This window comes from Diadema setosum, chromosome 4 (genome assembly GCF_964275005.1).
Source record: "Diadema setosum chromosome 4, eeDiaSeto1, whole genome shotgun sequence".
Classification (NCBI taxonomy): Eukaryota; Metazoa; Echinodermata; class Echinoidea; order Diadematoida; family Diadematidae; genus Diadema; species Diadema setosum.
In genome coordinates this window covers 3,751,102-3,772,903 of record NC_092688.1, presented here as the reverse complement: position 1 = coordinate 3,772,903, position 21,802 = coordinate 3,751,102, and the positions used below count along the sequence as shown (strand labels likewise).

The following is a 21,802-nucleotide window of genomic DNA, read 5'->3' as shown; positions in this document are numbered from 1 at the left end:
TGGATGAGATTTGGCACTTGAAAGACACTTAACTTCAAAGAATCTCTTCTCAGTAAAAACTTTTCCAGAGTGGGGTTATACAGAGGGACTTTGTACTTTTGTAATATTGCAGTGGTGGATCGGGGGGGGGGGCGCACCGGCTCCTCTTTATTTTTGGTTAAAACAAAAGAAATAAAAAGAAAAACATGGGGGTGCGTGCGCCCCTCCTTTGATTTTGCAAAGGCCCATCTCCTTTCCGGAATTCCTGGATCCGTCCCTGCTTTCGTATAGTATTGAATTAATCGGCATTTTTGAAGAGTCTGCTCTTTTCAAAATCCATGTCTTGAACTTTTATGTGGTTTTGTTATCCAAGGTCTTATAGTCCAACAAATACATAACATACGTTCGTGCAATGCGCTTTGTTTTTACAAGATATCGATAAGATAACCAGATGTACGATTTGGTCACGACTTTTTCATTCTGTAGACTTTCTCAATGTATTTTGAAATGGTGCTATCATGAAATTCAGAAGACTTGCCTTATACCTTTCGAGAAGCACGTGAACAATTAATATTCAAATGCATTATGTTGGCATAAATAAAGTTTAATGTACCCATTCTATCTAAGGAGCATGATATCACGTCCAACATTCAATCGCCGCAATATACGCTTGACAATATTCGTGTTAAAAAATATATATCTTAAATTCGTAATTGGCTAACATTTGCTTGATGAATTTTATGTAACATTTGTTTATGTTTAATATCATGTTTTTGGTTGCCAGGACGTAGATAAGTTGGACCAACAGCACATTCACTTCCGAAGTCGTAAGCTGTATATTGAAAGACAAACCTGTTACAGGGTGAGGACAGCGTGAAAGCAGTAAACAGATACACACTTTAGGGGCTACAAAGAGGGGGTACGGGATGAGACGGGGCTAAATATTCACCTCCCCCCCCCCCCCCACTTGGACAAGGAACTTGAATTCGTTTTCATTGACTGCCTACTACGTGAACTACGTGAAACAATTCAAGCAAAGGAGGGTGTTATGGGAGGAGATTATCTCCTTTCCTGCAACCTTTTGAATATCGTGTTTCTTTAGAATGGAATTTCAGATTTGATGCACATTTTAAGAAGAATATTTGTGACCCTGCACCACAGAACAAACAAAAAGTCGCCAGACATGAATTTTTATTTAAGACCATGTTCTGAAAGAGCAGACTTTAAGCTTTAAAATGATGTATAACTCAAATCAAATCTAAATATTGGAAAGGAAGAACGAACTGAGGAAAAGTGTGAACTGAGAAAAGAGGCTCTGAAGTACAGTGTCTATTCAAGCGCTAAATCTTTACCAAACCGTGCTGGCTGTGCGATGAATGGGACAAAAAACAGGAAGTAAACCACCCGAGTAACAACAATGAAAGGATTATCAAATTAAACTGAAATTAAGCATGCCTCATTAACATATTCTGTCCATAATTATTGCCAACTTTCAAAGCAGTAGCACTATTCTTTCAAAAGTTATTAGAGTTGAAAGTGAAGAGTGTGTAAAAGGTTTTTCAGAAATGAAAATGGGACTCTAAAGACACACCTAATCACACTATTCTACCAAAAGTGTTCGAGATAAACTGCTAAAAACACACTTTCCCGTCCGTTTTATGATACCAAATTTTAGCATAATGTAATAGAGAACTTTCTCTTTCAGAAAATATGAAAAAGTCATGATCGGCTAGGTTAACCCATTTTACTTATTTTCAGTCCTCACGCAAAATCAGTGTGTGCGACTTTTTGTTCGTTTTGTGATGCACGGTCACGTTTGGAACATTTTCAATTAAAGAAATAGTCTGCTAATTTGGTTAATCATTTGAGTTGCAATGCGAAAGATACAGTCATCTAATATTATTGTGTAAGTTACAAAGCAAAAGAAAATGCAGACATTTAAATTGTGCAAGTTATGCATGATTTCTCATTTTATAGTGATGAAATCATTTGGAAATCTAATATCTAAGCACAGCCAGCAACGGGGATGAGCGTGCGGCAGAGTGTGTATGTCTCCTTCAACACGACCGAGATATACATCTTTATATACATTTTTAGAATGGAAATCAAACGATCTGGTACACACTTCTGTTGAAATCTTGAACATTATTGTCAACCAATTTAGTAAGAAAGTAGATATTCAGAATTGTGACGCTAGCTGTCGCCCCTTATTAATACTTGTATTCTCAATACATTGAGTCTATCAATCATGTTTAAATTCAAGTCTGTTAGTTACAGATATGGTGTGAAATGTTATTTCAATTACATTTAAGATAAATGCTTTAAAATAGGCTAGGTCACAATCATGGACAAAAAAAACATCAATTAAACAAACACAATCAAAATCCCTCTTTTCCTTTAGAATGGTATAACATTTTCAAGTTAAATAGTAAAGTTAATGAGAAATCGTGTTTAACAAGTAAATAATAATAATAATAATAATAATAATAATAATTTTTCTTGTCCTTATCATACGACGGGAATAAGCATGGCACTATAGTTGTATTTGTCACAACCCCCACTCACTTCAATATATATTGCCATTGCCGGTGAGCGATATATCCATCGCCACAAACTTAAAAATGATAAAAGAAATAACTGATTCCATAACCTAGCCATTCTCATAATTCCAGTATAAGGCCTATCTAATTGCTGACAGCAAAATGATTATCTACAATGTATTTGTTTCAACCAAATTGTGCACCAGAAAGTTTAATTTCATTTCCGGAAATATATATCCTACGGCCTCCAGAAATTCACTGCACTTTTTTTTTCGTTGATAATTTTTCTAATATTTCGTGTAATGGTATATCAGATCACTGAATTTTAGTTATGAAAAGTGTAAAAAGCTGTCTTGTGTGGAAAGGAGATACCCAACCCCCGTCCGATTTGCAGATATTCTTCCAAAAGCTCCAGATCGTTGAATTTAATTCAAAAGTTCCTAAATATTCTACAAAAAGTGGACATCAGACCGTAACATTTCAATTCTTTAAATACAACAACGGAGGCGGATATCACACACTCACAAACACACACACACAGGTGTATAATATAGAGAGAGAATACTTATTCCAGATACACAGGGTTAAGATTTCTGTACCGATAATGCCATGTTTGCTTCCAAGGGTCTCAGAGGTCTAGAAGCTCAACAAAGCACACGATGGAAAGAGAGAGAGAGTTTGGTTTCAAACTTTCCTTCCATTGCTTTGTGTGTGTCTCCCTCTCTCTCTCTCTTTCTCTAATCTTCTATTTTGTGTGTGTGTTTGTGTGTGTGTGTGTGTTCACACTATCTTTGTTGTCATTTGAAACTGGCCCATTCGAACCAGCAATTCAATTGCATTATGTAGAAAAGTTTTCTTTGAAGTAACATTCATTCATTTAGGCATTCACACATTATTTCATCAATTTCATTTCATTTGTTCAGCAAAATCTAAAGTACTACAAAACAGCAGAAGAAAAAGGTAGGACATCTGAGAAGTAGCATGTAATTACAGTGCTTATTCTTTGAAAAAAAAAACAACAATAATTTCGACTGTGACCATGACAGCACAGTCAACCAAAACCCATGCCACAACAAATAGATAAGACTAACTGGTGCGTACATCAGTTGAGATAGAGACAGAGAGGGAGGGGGGGGGGACAAAACTTGTTCTTAAACTTAGTTTAACACACATTCACACACGCACATCACATACGCGCTTAGAACGAGATGAATGAAGAGCAAAAAGAAGACAGGGAGACAAGTGACAATTATATTTCGTCAGTCATCGATACCATGTCTTTTCATACACCCTTAACTGTAATTATCGAGCTTTATACGTGATAGTAGATTTGCTATTACCATATCGATAAAATTCTATTCCTTGGGGCCCTTGCCGGAACATGACATTGATGCTAACAAAATAGAACAGAACAGAACGCATAAAAAACAGGATGGACGAGATTATTCAACTTGTACACACCGCTTCGTAGTGCCATACCAGTAACCAACTAGCAGTAATGTCAATGTATGGAACTGAGCCAGAACTATACATTGCTGATCCTCAGCTACTCCATTCAGCATAATCTGCATATCATAAGCATTCTGTCATACTCTCAGTTGTGCAGCGCTATAAATGGCAAAAAGTATGCAACCTTCTGGTGCCGACAGTAACCTACTCCAGAGCTGTTTTACCAAGTTTTCCACCCTACAATGATGATTCTTGTAGAACCGATGACTTCAAGATCCGATATTGTTGTATTTTGCTTAAGATTTCCTTTTATTGATTGCTGATTTAATTTCTTTAGTTCTGATTTTTGATTTTCTTTCCTCTTTGTTTTTTTTTTTCCGCTATTGTGTCCAGAAACGCTTGTATAGCGGCTGTGAGTCTATGTCAGCTGTTCGTTATGTTGACATCTTACGCTAGCAGTGCTGTACACATAAATGGAAAACGTATTCATCCTTATGGAGACACCTAGTGCCTGCATAACCGCATCAGTCAAAATAATGTGTTGATGAGAACGTATCTGCGTTTCGTGTGTATGGAAATAAACAAAATGGGAATGATATGATTATTTTCATGCGCTGAAACAATATGATTGCATTGCCTGTCATAGCACTCTTTATTATAACCTATCACTTTGTTTTATGTCTAATGCTTGCCATGCTTGATTCATACTATAGGCCTATAATGTCTCCTTGATTGTTGATTAGCATCAACACATGCATCTAGCATCTACAGGTTTCATCCACAGATATAAGCATCGACAGATTTTCTGGTAATTTGTTTCCATGCATGCACAGAACATATCAGTATACAAAGTGATATACCCATATACAGAACACAGTTATAACAGATTCGTAGACCTACAGCAGATAGAAAAACAATATGATATCAATATCAAATTCAGAGATACATCGAAGGAAATAAAAATATTGAAATGTATTGAGTCAAATTCTTGTAGGGTATGATATGCTTGTATGCAGGTGTGTGTTCAATTAAGTGATTTACAACAGTTTTAAAAGATATTAGTGAGTGTAGTTTTGTGTCTAAATGAGTGATTGCTGTATAATAGTTTTGAAGGTTATGAGTGTGTGTGTGTGTGCGTGTGTGGGTGTGTTTGTGAGGGGATGTGAATAAAAGAGGATGTATTTTGACTCAAGTATATATACCACATCACGGTCATAATCAGTCTTCTATCTGAATCATAATTACGAAATTGTCATGGCATTGATAATGATTCATATCTTTATTTCAAAATAGATAATCGCCATGACCGACAAAAATGCTATACGCCACAGATTAAACAATTCGACGGTCTACATTTCCTCAAAGTTTGCATTGTTCAGATTAATAGATAGTGAAAAAATAAACAATATCTATTTGAAAAATTGTGCATTAGATTCATTGTATCTATGGCTGTGAAGTTAAACAGTTTTCATCGGGATTATGTTTGGAGTATGCGAGGAAAATGCTAAATTGTAAACATAAACATAGAAAATATATTTCACCACACCCGACAGGGAAACTACACGAATCTTCGAGAGAAAATCTAAACGACAAAAAAAAAAATCATTCTATTTTGGAGAAAGTTCGTGTCCATCTGCCAAAGAAAAAGAAAAATTGGACAGATGCAATTGTAATTGTACGTTCATGTGTTTTAGTACAAAGCGTATGCGAGGACAAAAAATGCCTCCACACCTTGTTTCTCCACATCTGATCATTTTTTTTTTTCGCTTTGCAAAGGCATAAGCCAAGTCATCCCTGTTTGTGCCTCTGTGTTTTTCTGGTTATTCTTGTAGTGATTGTATTCAAATTGCCCTAAAAACGCCACAAGATGCCTTTGTGCTGAAATGAAGGTCAACTCTGTCCACGGAGATCACACCTCCCTGCTCTGTCATTCTCCTGATCAACTATATAGGCCTTACAATTTGACACAATTGGTAAAATACAAATCCCACAAGGTTTAACTTATCATTATGCTCCATTACTCGAAATGTCTAAATTTCGTTACAAGTCCCTTTTTAACACTTTTTTCCTCTTTTATATATCTTTGCGTAGAATTTTTCGACAGGCCCATTTGCGGCGGCGCCGTTTGTGTCATTTGTGGTGCCCTGGTGAGAGACAATCGATTCCTTTTCATTTGAACGCCTTTTGCTCTGTTAAAGGCATAATTTACCATTTGCAGATGAAAGCATTAGTGCTCTAAAATAGTTCTAAAATGTGAGTTAGGGATAGAAAACACCACTGTCAAAATTTGAATCCGTATAATTGATGTTAAGTGTTGTTAAATACACAAAATGTGAACAATAGTTATAATAAAAATGTTTCCAGACTAAACCGTATACAGTTACGGTTTATTGAGAAAACCCTGATATCTCCTTATATTTTAGGTTTCATTGCATATATTTCATATGGTAGGATGTTTTATGATACAACAGACCTACACATATGCATCAAATGTGATATCTTGAACATTTATGAAATCACTGCTCCCAAAGGTAAACTGGACCTTTAAAGGGATGGTATAGTTTTGGTTGAGACCTAATTTCAGGTTTCTAGCATTTTTGGTGAGATAATGAGAAACCTCTTATAGAATATAAAAAATCATGTAATTCTCTGAGGAATTCAACGTTTATTTGGTGAAAATTGGTTTTTCAATTGCTCAGATATCCAAAACAGAGCGATTCTAATAAAGTTTGGGTCCGATCGCTTTGTTTTACTTTGTTTTTGGATGTTTTAGTCATTCCAAACCTGATTTTCATCAAATACACTATGCATTCCTCTCAAAATGGTATGTTCTGTACCATTATTATTATAAGTGTTTTCTTGGTATCTCGCAAAAAGTTAAAAGTCCAATTTTCATCTCCACCAATACTGTACCATCCCGTCAATCTACTTTAGCATACAATTCCTCGGAGCTACTCTCTGTGAGATTTGAATTTACTGCCGTATCGTTGTCGTTGTATTTGTGACCTCCTGAGATTCAACAGTCATCCGAGTCGAATGCTGACGGAGATCGTGGTGCTTGGCTAGTGGTGATGTCAGCAGCCTCACTTGAGTCCAGCTGGTAGTAAAAGACTTCCCCGAGGTTCCCCAAAGGTTGGCGATTGGTGCGGAGAGGCGACATAGTGGGGTTTCTCAACGAATCTTCCTCTGCCATATTATTGTCAGGAATCATTGGGTAGCACGGTGTGACCACAGGCAGTTTTCGTCCGTCGTATGCTACGCTTCCGGCACCGGTGATGTCATAATCACTTCCGCCGTCAGTAGTGTTCCAGTCAAGGCTTTCCACAGGCCCTCGTTGTGGATGGAAGTTCAGAGACGTTTCTTCACCTTCGATGTCAGCATCCCAAGTACAGCTAGTATTCTCCGCACATTTAATCTTCTGCGATACCATGGCACTATGGCCAACGGCAGGATCCCGTACACTATCAAGAGTATTGTAGACAGTCGGGTCAAACAGTCGAACCTGTTTAACCACAGTGCCCCTGCCAAAACCGCTGGGGACCGCGTGGTGGTATTTATATTCCTCGATTCCTCTCCGTGGCTCTGGATCTAATGTTCCCGAATCCCCACCACTGTCCATCAGATAGGGCCGCTCTGACATTAGCGGAATCTTCGTACCACATCTGCGTACCTCTTCAGCATCCTGGTAGACATGTAACGATAGATGTGGATCACTTGCAGGTTCATCGAGGACAGCAGGAATCGGAGGGACAGTTCTCTCTGTGCTGTTGACCCAAGTATGCATCGGGTATTCCAAATTGGTAGAGGGAGTACCAGGGACTGGAGGTTGAACGTTATCGTTATTCATGTCACCATCTGTCTGATTTCGATGTGATGAAGGTTTATATCTGAAGTAAGTAAGACGAAACACCTTTGCTTATGAGCTCTAAATATTTATGTTTAAAAAACATTTTAAACTGAATTCTGTAACATATACACACATAAACTGAACATTAAAAGCAAAACCAGTTTCTGTGGGCTAAATACATCAAGTGCATAGAAAGTGATAGATAAAAGAAAAATAATCCGCAAAACTTTCAATTTATTTATATTTCCTGAAGTGTTTAGCCTTCTGATCCGTAAATCACAGAATTTTCGAGAAGTATACAATTTCAGCCGTATAAGCAAATGATAGCGTGACAATTATATCTTTATATCACATCATTTCATACTCGATAACTAGGAAATGATATGGAGAAATCAAACTCTCAAAATTGATATCTTTGTATTGAGTTTGACTTTCTTAAATCCCACTTTCCAATGCCGAGATTCAATGAAACAAAAATTCATCACGCACTTCTCTCATTTTCATTTTCATTTCTGAAATTAAACTAAACATGACAAAGTGATTTCCCTAGTAGGCCTAGTGCATACAATGTATTTACATGTACTCCAAACTGTATTGTGTTTGTGTGTGTGCGTATGTGTGTCTTTTTTCTTCAGGTTGAAGGCACAGCAGGGTACATTACATACTTACGTGAACTTGGTTTCCTATGTCTTGATGTGATTTAAAAAATGTACATTATGGTGCAATTTTTTTTTTCAAGGAACTTTACCAAAAAAAAATCTGTCTAATAATCATGCTATTCACTGTACAGCATTATTGTTTATGCAATGGACCAGAAAATAATGCGTGTGTCTAACTATCTTTCTGTTGTTGAGGTTTTGTTTTTGTTTTTTGTGGGTGTGTAAAGTGCTGAATAAACATTCTTCTAGACATACAACAAATCTGTATCTTATTCATTTCGTATTTAAACGTAATCTCAACAGATTATTGAGCAGGGAGCCGTTTCATGGTTTCACCATGTGATACCATCAAATAAAATCGGAAGTATATTGGTAACTAACAGTTGTTTTAGTTCCATTTAAATCTCTCAACCTCAAATACTGTATCTCTGTTCAAGCTCTCTGCCATGTCTGCTATACAGAATTTGCAGAGCTACCAGGAAATGGTTGAAACGAAAGTGCTACTATGGGCAAAAAAAAAAAAAGAAAACAAGTTGTGATCTTGCTTATCCGTGTTACCGTTTGGAGTATTGATCCCATTTTATATATTCTGGGAAGAAAAACGTGATCTAGCTTATCTTTTTCCATTCCCATGCTTAATGAACTTGTACTTTATGCATATGTATATATTTTTGAAATACAATTGCATTTTCTCCATTGGTAACTCATTTTCACATGTACTATGTTAAATCACGTTTTCTGAAATTATTACAAATATGCTGTACTCATACATTGTATACAATTTCTCTGTTTATTTGATGGAAATGAAAATAAATTTGAATCTTGACTCTTTGTTTCCGTTTAGAGTATTTGTTCCACTTATTATCATATAATACCAGCATTCATCTCATGAACTGGCTTTGAAGACATTTTTCCCAGTTTGTAAAATGTTCGTAGGGACTCCAAAATATGAAACCCTGACTTTCTTGAGGCTTACTTCTTTCTCCGATGCAGGTACCAGGTCGTAATTTCGATGTGAAGCAGCATGATAAAAGCCACAAATGACACTGCCAGTAAAATCAGAATAAATTCCCTCTTGTGCGCAGGAGTAGTAACTGTGCGTGAAGTGGAATTGGTGAAGAAATAATACACGGCAGAGTAAGTGAAATGATACAATGATAGCTCTTGCATGAAAGAAAGCAGCACAATAACATGTATCTATTATTTACTTTTTTAGCAATCTTTGGTGTGTTTTTTTCTCTATCTCCCTGTGGAGAGAATTGATTCACGTCTATGATAGTGTTGATGATTTTGAACGTTACGCGATACATTCTACCTGTCATGGCTATACACAGCGTGGGGGAGGGGGTATGGGCAGTAGCCCCCCCCCCCCCCCCCGATTTTAAAACTCCTTTTTTTTTCGACTCGGATATATTTTAAGTAATTTGATCATTAAATGAGAAAATTAAACAACAATTAAGGAATTTACGTTATTTTTATGTTTTGTGTATTTTTGTATAATATATTTCTGCTTATTATATAGTGTCAGGTTACGTATGGCATTATCGTTCACTGTCTAATTTTCTAATTGCCGATGAGTGCTATCCATCTTCATAGTACATCGTGTAGACGGTAGTAGACCGAAAGTGTACACCAGATCGTTGCATTAAAATCATAAAACTGCAAAATCTCCCTCGTGTTGTAGGGGGAAACCCCCTCTTACACCATTCCCTCGCTCCACTCCCTGCGTGTAGCCCCCAACATTGAACATTATCTAGCACTCTTGAAAAAAAAATGCATATATGGCCATGTAACCTCTTTATTCACTGGTCCTGGGGTCCTTATGTGATCGTATAGTTTTGGTTGAGACCTAATTTCATTTTTCTAACATTTTTGGTGAAATAATGAGAAACCTCTTATGAAATGTGAAAGAGCATGTAATTCCATGAGGAATTCAACGTTTATTTGATGACAATTGGTTCTGGAATGGCTGAGATATCCAAAACAGAGCAATTCTGATAAGTGTGGGACCCACGCTTTATTAAGATCGCTTTGTTTTACTTTGTTTTTGGATGTTTAAGTCATGCCAAACCCGATTTTCATCAAATAAACTCTGGATTCCTCTTGAAATGGTATGCTCTGTACTATTCCATACGTGTTTTCTTGGTATCTCGCAAAAAGTTTTAATCGCTACGATCAGTTCTAAAGTGCATATTGTTTGCAGTTAGCTTTACAAAGATCATGGTCACTAGCACCATTAGGTGGCATTTCTAAGTCAGGCTTTTTTTTCTTATTGTCAATTCATTCTCTATGGAGACCATGATTCGCAGATACAATGGTTGCGTGTTAAAAACATTTCATTCCTTCCTTGGTGGTGATCACACGTAGCTGAAATAAAAACTGTATATCAACATCTCTTAGTAACATTTCTTAGCAAACATACTGGCGCAAAACAATTCACAAACGCTTCAGACACTAATCCACATCTGAGTGATATTGTAGACAATTTTTTTCTCTCACAATGTGTGACATGTTGTTGCCCCCCCCCCCCCCCCCCACCAGGATTTCCCTCATTCCGCAATAATTGGGGGCTTGTCCGGGAGGAACTGGACATTCAATTCATGTTGTGTTTGGAAGTTGAAGTTCGTCGACGGTATCGTCGTTGCGGAGACGTTGGCTTAGTCCCAGCTACGCACTTTTGATGCGGTGAGTAGATTGCAGTCACGTTTGTGGTCACTGGTTATATGCATGACAATCGTTTGGTAGGGCGTTTGGTGTAATTTGCCTCCGCGTCTAGGGTAAGGTGAAAACTTTATGACCTGGAGTTGATTGCGTGTTTGCTGCAAAGTTTTTACAAGTGACGTTTTGTGACTTTGTGTCTTTTTGTTTGCTCTTCCGGACCTATTTGTGGTCGTTTGCATTTGCCTTTCGTTTGCTGTGACATTCGATTCGGTGGTGTGCATTTTGTGCGGTCGTAAGGTAATACGTAGCCATATCATTACTCGTACAGTATTTATCATGGCCGATTTTGATGTGGAAGAATTCCTTGGTCAGGATTTGACAGTGACCGGGTTGAAAAGGCTGGTCAAGGCCAATTTGAAGGCTGTAGCTAATAGGCTAGGAGTAGATTTGACCGGTTGCACACGCAAGGCAGAAATTCTTGATGCTGTAGTTAAGCATGCAAACTTGAGCACTGTGCCTCCTGTCGAATTTTCAGGCAGTGATGGTGAGAGTAAAAAATCACAGAGAGATGATTTGGGTGAGAAGGAGAACTTAGAAATTGAAGAGCGGAGAGATAAGCTCAGAGCGGCAGAGCATGAGCGTGAGATGGAAAGGAAGAGAATGGAGTTGGAAATGATGCGGTTTGAAGCGGTGAATTCGCAGGCTAGAGACTCCATGCAGAATAGAGGTCAGAGGTCGATGGGATCTGATTTGGCAAGTAGAGTTAAGTTGATGCCAAAGTTTGATGAGAAGGATTTAGATTAATTTTTCTTAACGTTTGAGAGGGTAGCATAAAATTAGAGTGGCCGAAGGATGGGTGGTCATTGTTAGTACAACAGGTGCTGACAGGAACTAGGCCCAGGCTGTTTTCTCCTCTCTGAGTTGCGAACATGCATTCGATTATGAGAAAATGAGGGATGCAATTCTGCAGTCCTATGAACAGGTGCCAGAGGCATATCGGCATCAGTTTCGTAACATCAGACAATCTGAAGGTGAAACTCATGTTGAGTTTTCAAGGAGATCTTACTTACGAGGCATTGAGAGAAATTATCCTAGAAGAATGCAAGTATTGCATGGCAGTTGATGTGCGGACGCATGTCAACGACTCCAAAAAGTCCACCGTAAAAACTGCTGTGATGGTGGCTGACAGTTATAAGCTTACGCATAAGGGGAAGAGGTCATCCCCTGTTAGGCGGAAACTTTCCCAGGGAGAGAAGTCTGGTGAGGCTGGTGGAAAGTCTAAACCCAGTGCACATTCAGCAAGTGGTCGTGCTAAGCAGAGCAATGGTGTTAGGAATGAAAGAATGCTCATTTGCTACTACTGTAAGTCGGAGGGATATGTAAAAACTCAGTGCCCTAAGCTAAAGCTGAAAAATGCTGAAAAACAACCGAAATCAGAGCCAAATGGTTTTGTACGTGTGTCAAGTGGAGTGCATGGAATGAGTCAGAGTGTAGCAACTCAAACTCAGTGCATGAAAGATGATGAGATTGATGAGAGGTACAAGGATTTTGTGTCCTGTGGTGTGGTCAGATTCAGTAGGGGTGATGAGATTCCTGTCACCATCTTGAGAGATACAGGGGCCACACAAACTCTTCTCGTCATAGATTAGTCGTCATTGGCTGAAAGTGATTTCAGTGGCAAACAGGTTCTTATCCAGGATGTCAATGGGTGATATAAACCCATCCCGCTGTACAGTGTTGAGTTGAAGAGTCAACTTGTGTCTGTGTTGGTGACAGTTGGCGTAGTTGACAATCTGCCGATGAGAGGTATTTCTCTTTTCTTGGGAAATGATTTGGCTGGTGGTAAGGTAGTGCCATCACCCGTTGTGTGTTCTCAACCGGTTAGTGATTCAGCTACAGAAACCTTGGAGCAGAAAATCCCAGCTATTGTTCCATTGTGCGTTGTGACAAGAGCACAAATGGCGAGAGAGAAAGAGAACAAGAAAGGAGACAATGAACCTGAAGTCACATTGGGAGATACATTTCTCGCCGAAACGAGTGAGAGTATGGATGAAGCGGTTCATTCTGAGCCAATTTTCAGTCAGTCTGCTTTGATTGAAGCACAGGCAGAAATAGATGCAGGTGATAAGAGTATGAATGACTCCTCTGGTGTTGCTGCAGTCCATCTACAGGATGATGTACCCAGTGGTGCAGAGAGTCTGCCTGAAGTAGACCTCAAGTCAGGAATGATTCCCAGGGTAGACAATTCCAAGGTGATGTCTAATCCAGCGATATTGCTTGGTCATTTGCCGGAATCAGAGAGGAAGGATGTGGTTGGAATTTTTCAAGATTTTCCAGAGGTGTGTAGGGACAAGTTAGGTTCCGCAACTAACACCGTTCACAAGGATGACGTAGGTGAGAGCGAACCAATAAAACAGTACCCATACAAACTTCATCCTGACAAGAAGGCTCTTGTGAACAAAAAAAAAGTAGAGTATGCATGCTTGAACGCTTGAACATGGTATCATAGAAGAAAGCAACAGTAGTTGGAGTTCACCAATAGTACTGGTTCCGAAGCCAGATGGGTCGACAAAGTTTTGTATTGATTTCCGCAAAGTCAATGCGGTTACGAAGACGGATTCTTTTCCTCTTCCTCGTTTTGAGGATTGCATAGATCAGGTTGGAAATGCAGCCTATGTGAGCAAGATAGATCTCATGAAAAGATATTGGCAGGTGCCACTATCAGAGGAAGCAAACGAAATCTCAGCGTTTGTGACCCCACAAGGTCTCTTCCAATGTCGAGAATGATGAATGGTGTGATCTCATGGCATGGAAACTGTGTAGTCTACCTAGATGATGTCTTGGTATATAGCAGTAGTTGGAAGGAGCATGTAGCTCATCTGAGAGATCTGTTTGGAAGGCTTTCCAAGGCAGGACTAGTCGTGAACTTTGAAAAATGTGAATTTGCCAAAACCACTGTGACCTAATTGGGTCATGAGATAGGTCAAGGTCGTGTGTTTCCACATAGTGCCAAAGTCCAGGCAATCGTAGATTTCCCCTCCCCCTCCCCCAAGAAAGAGCTCCTCCGTTTTCTTGAGAACTTCAGTGATGAGGTACCCGCATTCCGGCATAGGTAATGAGGGTGTTGTGTTACAACGTAGCCAGTGCTAGGTCGTTCTCTTTCGTTTTTATGCATATCTATTAAGCAAACTGCGTACACGTACCGTCGCGCACGTAGCATGGCACTGCCGTCATGAATATTCATATACACGTGAATGTCGTTGCAATGATTGTTCGTCTGCACCAACCAGTGCAAGTTTAATGGTGTCAAAGGCGACGCACGTACCACGGCACTGCCGTCATGAATATTCATATACATGTGAATATCGTTACAATGATTGTTCGTCTGCACCAACCAATGTGGTGTCAAAGGCGGTACCATGAGTTTTACGATTGTGAATACGTCGAGATCTTTAGGTCGATCACGGTAGAATTGGAATAGATTGGGTGCAGTCGCCAGTTGATATAAGATCGATGTAAAGTGATGATCGATCAACGTAATTAATCGATTTCGGCAAAGATCGATTCTATGTGTTTAATCTTATGGTTGAAGCGTGCACAGCTTAGTTTTGCTAACGATTTTATTCGTTTGAAAATCCGACTGGAAAGACCAGTATATACATACATACCACAGTGTAAGTAAGAAAAAGTAGTGTAGTTATTTTTGTTAGAGAGTGTTGCCATCAAAGACAGGCACAGTTTTCTTCTGTTGGGGGAGATATGTCATGAATATGCATATTGGTAAAAAGGGGGGTGGCCTGTTCGGGCCACGGTGGAAGACAAGATGGCTCGAGGCTGGGACCATGCCGTCTGAGGAGGCGAGGGAAGAATAAAATGTTCATTACTTGCTGTCGGGCGAAAGCTCGGTGGTCTAGTGGAGATGACGTCTGTCCGGTGATCAGGAGGTCGTAGGTTCGAATCCTGCTCGAGTGTGTACGCCCATGATTTTTTTATCATGGCTACTACTAAAAAACACTGATCAATGCAGTGCTTATTTACGTCGATGTAGGGCAATTTGTCAATCAGTTGCAATGACATGGGCTTCTTTATAATGCAGTGTCCACACGGCTGCCCGACATTGTCCAGTGGTGATATACATTCTGCATTCTATTACATTAAAAAAAAAGATGATTTTTGATTACCTCTAGAAAATTGCATGAACGAAAGTTTCTTTCTGTTTGCTTCTCCTGGTACAATAGTTTCAACAAAGGGAAAATGAAGTTCTCAGATCAATTATGTCTCAGCTATTATAATCGGCCCATATCATACAAATAAGCTAAAATGCTGAAAGCATATGAACAGTATTCCATACCTTTTGCCCTTTGGCACGTTGGGATGGACGCATTCCAGCCAGATATATTACTGTCCAGATATCGCATGCATCGTATAGTGGCACTGCCATTGATGACGTAATTGTCATTGCAAGTGAGAGTCAACAACGATCCTAATGACGTCATTCCTGAGTCCCATTCTCCATTAGACACGTTACCAGGATGATCACAAAACATTCTAGGGGATGATACATTAGAATTATCTTGCAGGAAGAGAGAGAGAGAGAGAGAGAATGAGAGGCGGTTTCAAATGAAATCGCACAAATAAATATTAACAGGAATCACTACATAGTTCTTACCTCTGGTAAGGTTTCTTCCTGTAAGGTATTAAACATTCTTTTAGTCATGGTGATAACTATGTCTTTGTCTATCATGTCTATGTCATTGATACTGTAAAGAGATGCACTTAGGCTTTCTCATCAAAGCTATGTAGTTCGATCTTCTTCTGTTTGTTTGTTTTTTTATTTCGTTTGTGTTTACCCCTTCACATACTCACAATCTTCGTATATTTCTATCAAGATTTTAAATCCGCAATGTGAATAGATAATGAATTAAGAAGAAGCATTTCGCCAATACATAGGTAAGATGTACTAACAGCTCAGTCTTTTCTTTATGTTAATACTGTCACCGTTAGGTAATACATACAAAGTTCTTTGAAGGAGCGATTAGGAAGGAAATAAGAGAAATATAATGAACCTGTACAAGACGAATTCATTAACACCTTCAAAACAGTTTTATAAATCTTTATCGCCTAGCTATGTTTTCTTTTACTTTTACAAGAGTGCAATTTGATCACTTGTTAGAGACAGAAGTCTATAAATGATATTTGAATACATGCCTTTTGGGGGGGTTAAATGTAAACGATAAACATTTCTATGAAATAACATAAATTTGCTTACAATATCTTAACCACCCTTACTCTTTTTCCTGAGTTGTGCGAGCTAACTAATCATTGTTTTTTTTTATTATTATTATTATTGAAAACACGCTGTAAGACCATTTTACTCGACAATCTATGATTATTGAAGAAGAACAAAAGTAGAAAAATATAAGGATTCAAAACAAGGCAAGTGCCAAAATGTGTCTCGTCCATTCGCGTAGAAGAAACTAATGTTTTTCTAACTCCCAGAAGTTCATTGACCCCGCCTATGACCTTTGACCTTGTGGTGATCTTCAACTCAGAACGGACATTTACCAGGAAGTTTGGTCACAAACCAGGCGCGGTGGAGCACCCCAATTTGCATCTCATTATCGCCCCGTTCTATTTGAATTTCCAACGGGCATCCACGGCTGCCCGAAACTGTGTGCATGAAAAAGTCAAATATTTACCTTCTCCTTGTGCCGCTATGCGTGCCGCTGGAAAACTCAAACTTCCCACACTATCTAAGTTTTTAAAAACCTTCCTTTTGATGAAAAAATTATGAAATTTGCTGCACTAGAACTTGAGATATTAAAGCGTTTTGAAAATCACCTCTCGCAAAAACATGCTCTCTGTTTTTTTCCGACTGGACTATGGCCGGGCTCCAATGTGTCCGAAATTGGCAACATAAGTTTATCAGGCCTCAATCCATATATGTTGAAAGTTTTCGCTTGTTTCCACCCGTACTTTTTGAGAAATCAACATGTTTCTACAGGGTTTGGAATAGAAAATTGTAGTAAGCGAAACAATTGAAAATGACGTCATTCCTTTTCCCGTAATATTGGGCATGCGTGGTACGTGAGATTCAGGATTTCGTGCTCATTGTTGGTTTGCATGTGACGCAGTCAATTTTGCTGAGTGTCGCACGGCGGTGACTGCAGCTGAGCTGCTGCCGCGCACGCTGCATGCAGCAAAGCGTTGTGTGTGCTGTGACATGCAACGCTACAGTCACGCGATTATATATACATGGGACCGACCTGTACGCTTTGCGTTCGTGTCATTTTTGACATCACCTTCTGTTTTTTTTCCGACACAACCATGGCCGGGAATATTACGGTATGACATTTAAAATGCAAGCAGATAAATAAACTTCGGTGTACTTTGTTTGAATGGCGCTTTGTTTCCGCAATCACACTTCGTGAATTTTAGGATGATTTTCGAGGCATATTTTTGGTAATTTTGCTCGCCAGGTTTTCGCTAAAATTTCACATTTTATCATTGTCAAATCCTTTAATATGTTATATGTGCATATTCGGACATTTTTTCAAATTCAAACTAACTCAATTTTAATCCGAAAATAGGTTTCCTTAAATTGTTATTAGCTTGAGAAGTTGTTTACTTTTTCTCAACTACGCGAGTACATGTTGTTTACTTTATGCAAATGAGGCTCGGCTGCCGATGGATTTCTGCGAGATAATTGGGGTGCTCCACCGCGCCTGAAACGAACATATGGATCAAAAGTTATGAGCCAAAAGTTATTGGACCCTAAAAGTTCGTTGATCCCTGTCTGTGACCTTTGACCTTGTGATGAACTTCAAATCCCCAAGGAACATCTACCATCCAAGTTTGGTTACAAACAGAGATATGAATCAAAAGTTTTTAGCCATCATCAAAACGCGCCGTAAAAACTTAACATTGAGCCCTAAAGTTCATTGACCCTGCCTGTGACCTTTGACCTTGAGGTGACCTTCATGTTCGGTAAATGTGTAACTTTGTATAGCCACTCTTCCTTCCAAGTTTGATTGCAATTGAAGTCCTCAGCAGAGAGTTATTTAAGTTTTTGTAGCGACGGACGGACAGACGCCGCAGGCGATCCCTTAGTCTCCCTCACCTCCGGTGGGCTCGATGAATATACTGTCGGCCACTTTGCAGGATGGTGATGCAGATTTCCACACTGGGAAGTAATTTGACCGTCCAGGTCGTCCACCACACTGCAGTGTCGCGTTACCAATAATGGTGTAACCTTTCTCACAGACAAGAGTTGTCTTCGAACCGAACCAAGTGACGTTTGAATCCCATTTTCCGTTTTGAACAATGCCAAGTTTATCGCAAAAGCCATAAGAAACTACAAATAAAGAGAGAAATATGATACCAAGATGTACAAAAGCACACACACACACGCACACGCACACGCACACACACAAATCCTGCATTGATTCTCGTTATTCTGAAGGCTCGTTATACCCAGGTTTAACCATTCGAAAAACAGAAAGTTCGCACGCCCATAAGTTCGTTTGTCCGAAAATGAAATAAAGGGGTTCGTTGATCTGAATATTCGTTCTTCTTTCTAGCGGTTTGTTAGTCCAAAGGTTCATTAATCTGAAAATGAAATCAGGTTCAACATTTTGAGAGATTGATAGTTAGAAAATGAAGTAAGGTTCGTCATTTAAGTGACATAAGTTTGGTTATTCCAAAATGTTTGTAAATCCGGAAGCTCGTAAATCCAAAATATGATTGCCATTCCGAAAGTAACAATAATCGACAATAGGATTAGTTAGATCAAAAATATAAAAAAAGGACATTCGTTTACCCAAAAATGATTATGAGATTATTAGGACCTATATATTAACTTTGAAACCGTGTTAGACATTTTCGAAAGTAAAATGAGAGCATCCAATTCTCATTGATCCACGAAACAGGCATGTGAGTCATTCGTTTTATAAAATAAGCTAGTAAATTCATTCATTTATTGCCATACCATACGTCTGGTACTCCTACAACACTGTACAAGGCTTGAGCCATGCGTTTGGATTTTACCAGACGCATGGCTCAGCTTGGATCAGTAAAAGTAAATGCATGAATTCAATCAGATTGCAGAGATTCTCAAGCCCATTTTATAAATGCGTGAGACACACGGACTCGTGATACAGGAGGGCGCTGTCTTCTGCCAATGTTAGAACTCGTGCCAACTGATACCAATGTATTTGATGTTTTCGACCAACAACTGCCATGTTCCGAACGTCCACATAGAACCAAATCGTAAGGTCAGTATTTGAAAATGGTTAAAAGAATTCCAATGTAATTCATATCTTGAGACGGCATGAAGTAAATGAACTAATGTAAGCGATGATTTCACGACTATTCAACCTGCATAGAAGAGAGCGCAGGAAACACGTGCCGCGATCTCCATGAATAGATAATTAAAGGTACTCTTTACCATTGGGAGCAGTGATTTATAAAATGTTCAAGATATCACATTTGGTGTATATGTGTATATAGGTCAGTTGTATCACAAAACATCCTATCATGTACAAATTTCACGGGTCTAGGGCAATTACCCCCTGGGCAATTGCCCCGGACCCTTCCCCTGGCCCTAATCCAAATCCTAATCATGAACCTTATCCTAACCCAAACCAACTCCTAACCCTAAACCTAACGCTAACTCTGATCTTCATTCTTACCTTACCACCAACCAGTTTAATTTTTAGCTGGGGGAGGGGGTACTTGCCTTACTTATCATTATTATAATGATTCAAGTGTTTGAACACTGGTTGTTTCTATCCCTTACTCACATTTTAGAACTATTTTGCAGCACTAAAGCTGGGTTTTTGTTTCATCTGCATCAAGCATTGCATTAAATCATAAAACATATGTCTATTTTTTTAAACATTCAAAATTGAGTTGGGCTGCTTGTTAATGTATCCGAAGTGAGATATAAGGTCTTTTCACCGCAGAAACGATAATGTGAAAAAAAGAAAGACTTCCGAACAATACTCACCATTAAATGCATAATATTCAAGAGGTCTGAATTCTAGCTGGGCCTTGCTTGGACATGACCACTTACGAAGATGAGAATCGGACATCAAAGTAAAATTCTCTGATGACATGCACACACATTCGAGTTTGTGTATGACAGCTACGTCAAAGGCTAATCCTCGACACATGGTGGCGCACTCTATATCTGACAGCGCGCCAAGCTTAATGATCAAGCTGCTATCCAGTGGGCCTGACATGCTTTCGAAGCATCCTAAATATCCAGGTTCTGCGAGAATACAGATCAAAGAGTAAATATACCTTAAAGGAAATACACATTCATGCCGAACATCTATGACAGCTTTTTGATATATCTGATAGTAGTATAGTGTTCTACAATCTTGACTTATCCTTACGTTCCTTCGAGGGGCTATATATGTACGACTTTGCACGTTACACTTAAAAGAAAGAGAGAGACAACAATTCTTCGGAGATGTAGGTCAAATATCCAGAATAGCATCAACACCATGATTCAAATGAGATCATGACCTTAACTATGTAACATGTTGTGAACTCAAGATACTTATTTTGTGAATGAAATATCCTACTTTTCCACTTCTCTTGAATAGGCCCACAAATGAACTCCTTCTGAAAAGGAGTCTTTTCAATAAAAAAAAATATCTCATGTAGATATACTCCAGAGGAACATCTTTGCACAATCCTGACCGATTCAGAATTGTAATTTTGACACTAACTTCTTGAGCAAAACGAAAAAGAAAATTTAGAAAGTTGAATGTATAGTTTCTTTTTTGTTGGGCTGTAGTGTTCGAAATTTTTTTCACTCTTTTTTGCAATGGACATTTTCGCTTAAATGTCTTCAGATTTATTACTACAAAATGTACACGAAGAATACAGTTTTAAGTTCCCTTACATTTCAATTCAACTCCAACATTCTACACCAGAGCAAAGGATTTGTAATGTGTGTACGCATTTTGTATTAGAGCACCTGCCTCTCATTCCTAGGAGAAAATGTCAGGATTAAACAAAAATGCAAAAACAAACAAACAAACAAACAAACAAACAAACATATCCAACACAAAAAGAGGCAAAAGCACGAGCCATAGTTACTTACCCCAGCACTTTAGCTTCAGTGCTTTTTCAGAAGAGCATATGTCGATCGGCCTCGAGCAGTCCATTACGCTTTGCGAATCTGTGAAATAATATTAAGCGATAAACAAGCAAAATTTGATTCAAAAAAACAAAAATGTGTCTTACTTTATTTGCTCAGACATTCAATCCACCCTATAACAGTATAAATAGGTTATTTTATGAAAGGAGTTGAATCAGTTTATGGAGTACAGGAATGCTGTTACATTTCTGCTTTGCATAATAACACAAATTCAATAATCTTTATAGCTTAAGAATGACTGACGACTATTTTGAAGAAAAAAATGATGTAATAAAAGAATGCTCATTGTGAATATTCAATCTTGATTTCGGATTGGTATTCCAAACCTCCCACAGCCAGCAATAAAGAACTTTAAAAACTATAGAGTACTCGGCCGGGGGACCCGTTCGAGGACATGTACCCCCTATCTCCGATACCCGCCCCCATAATCCATTAAGCTTACTTATTAGGGCAAAATGTTCTATAACATGGTAATTGTCGCGGAATACAGTGACAT

The 21,802-nt window shown here is 38.7% G+C and overlaps 1 pseudogene; it reads right to left on the bottom strand.

Moving 5' to 3' along the window:
* Positions 1-5,986: 5,986 nt before the first annotated feature.
* Positions 5,987-15,617, bottom strand: LOC140227495 (uncharacterized; annotated as a pseudogene).
* Between the last annotated feature and the right edge of the window lie 6,185 nt (positions 15,618-21,802).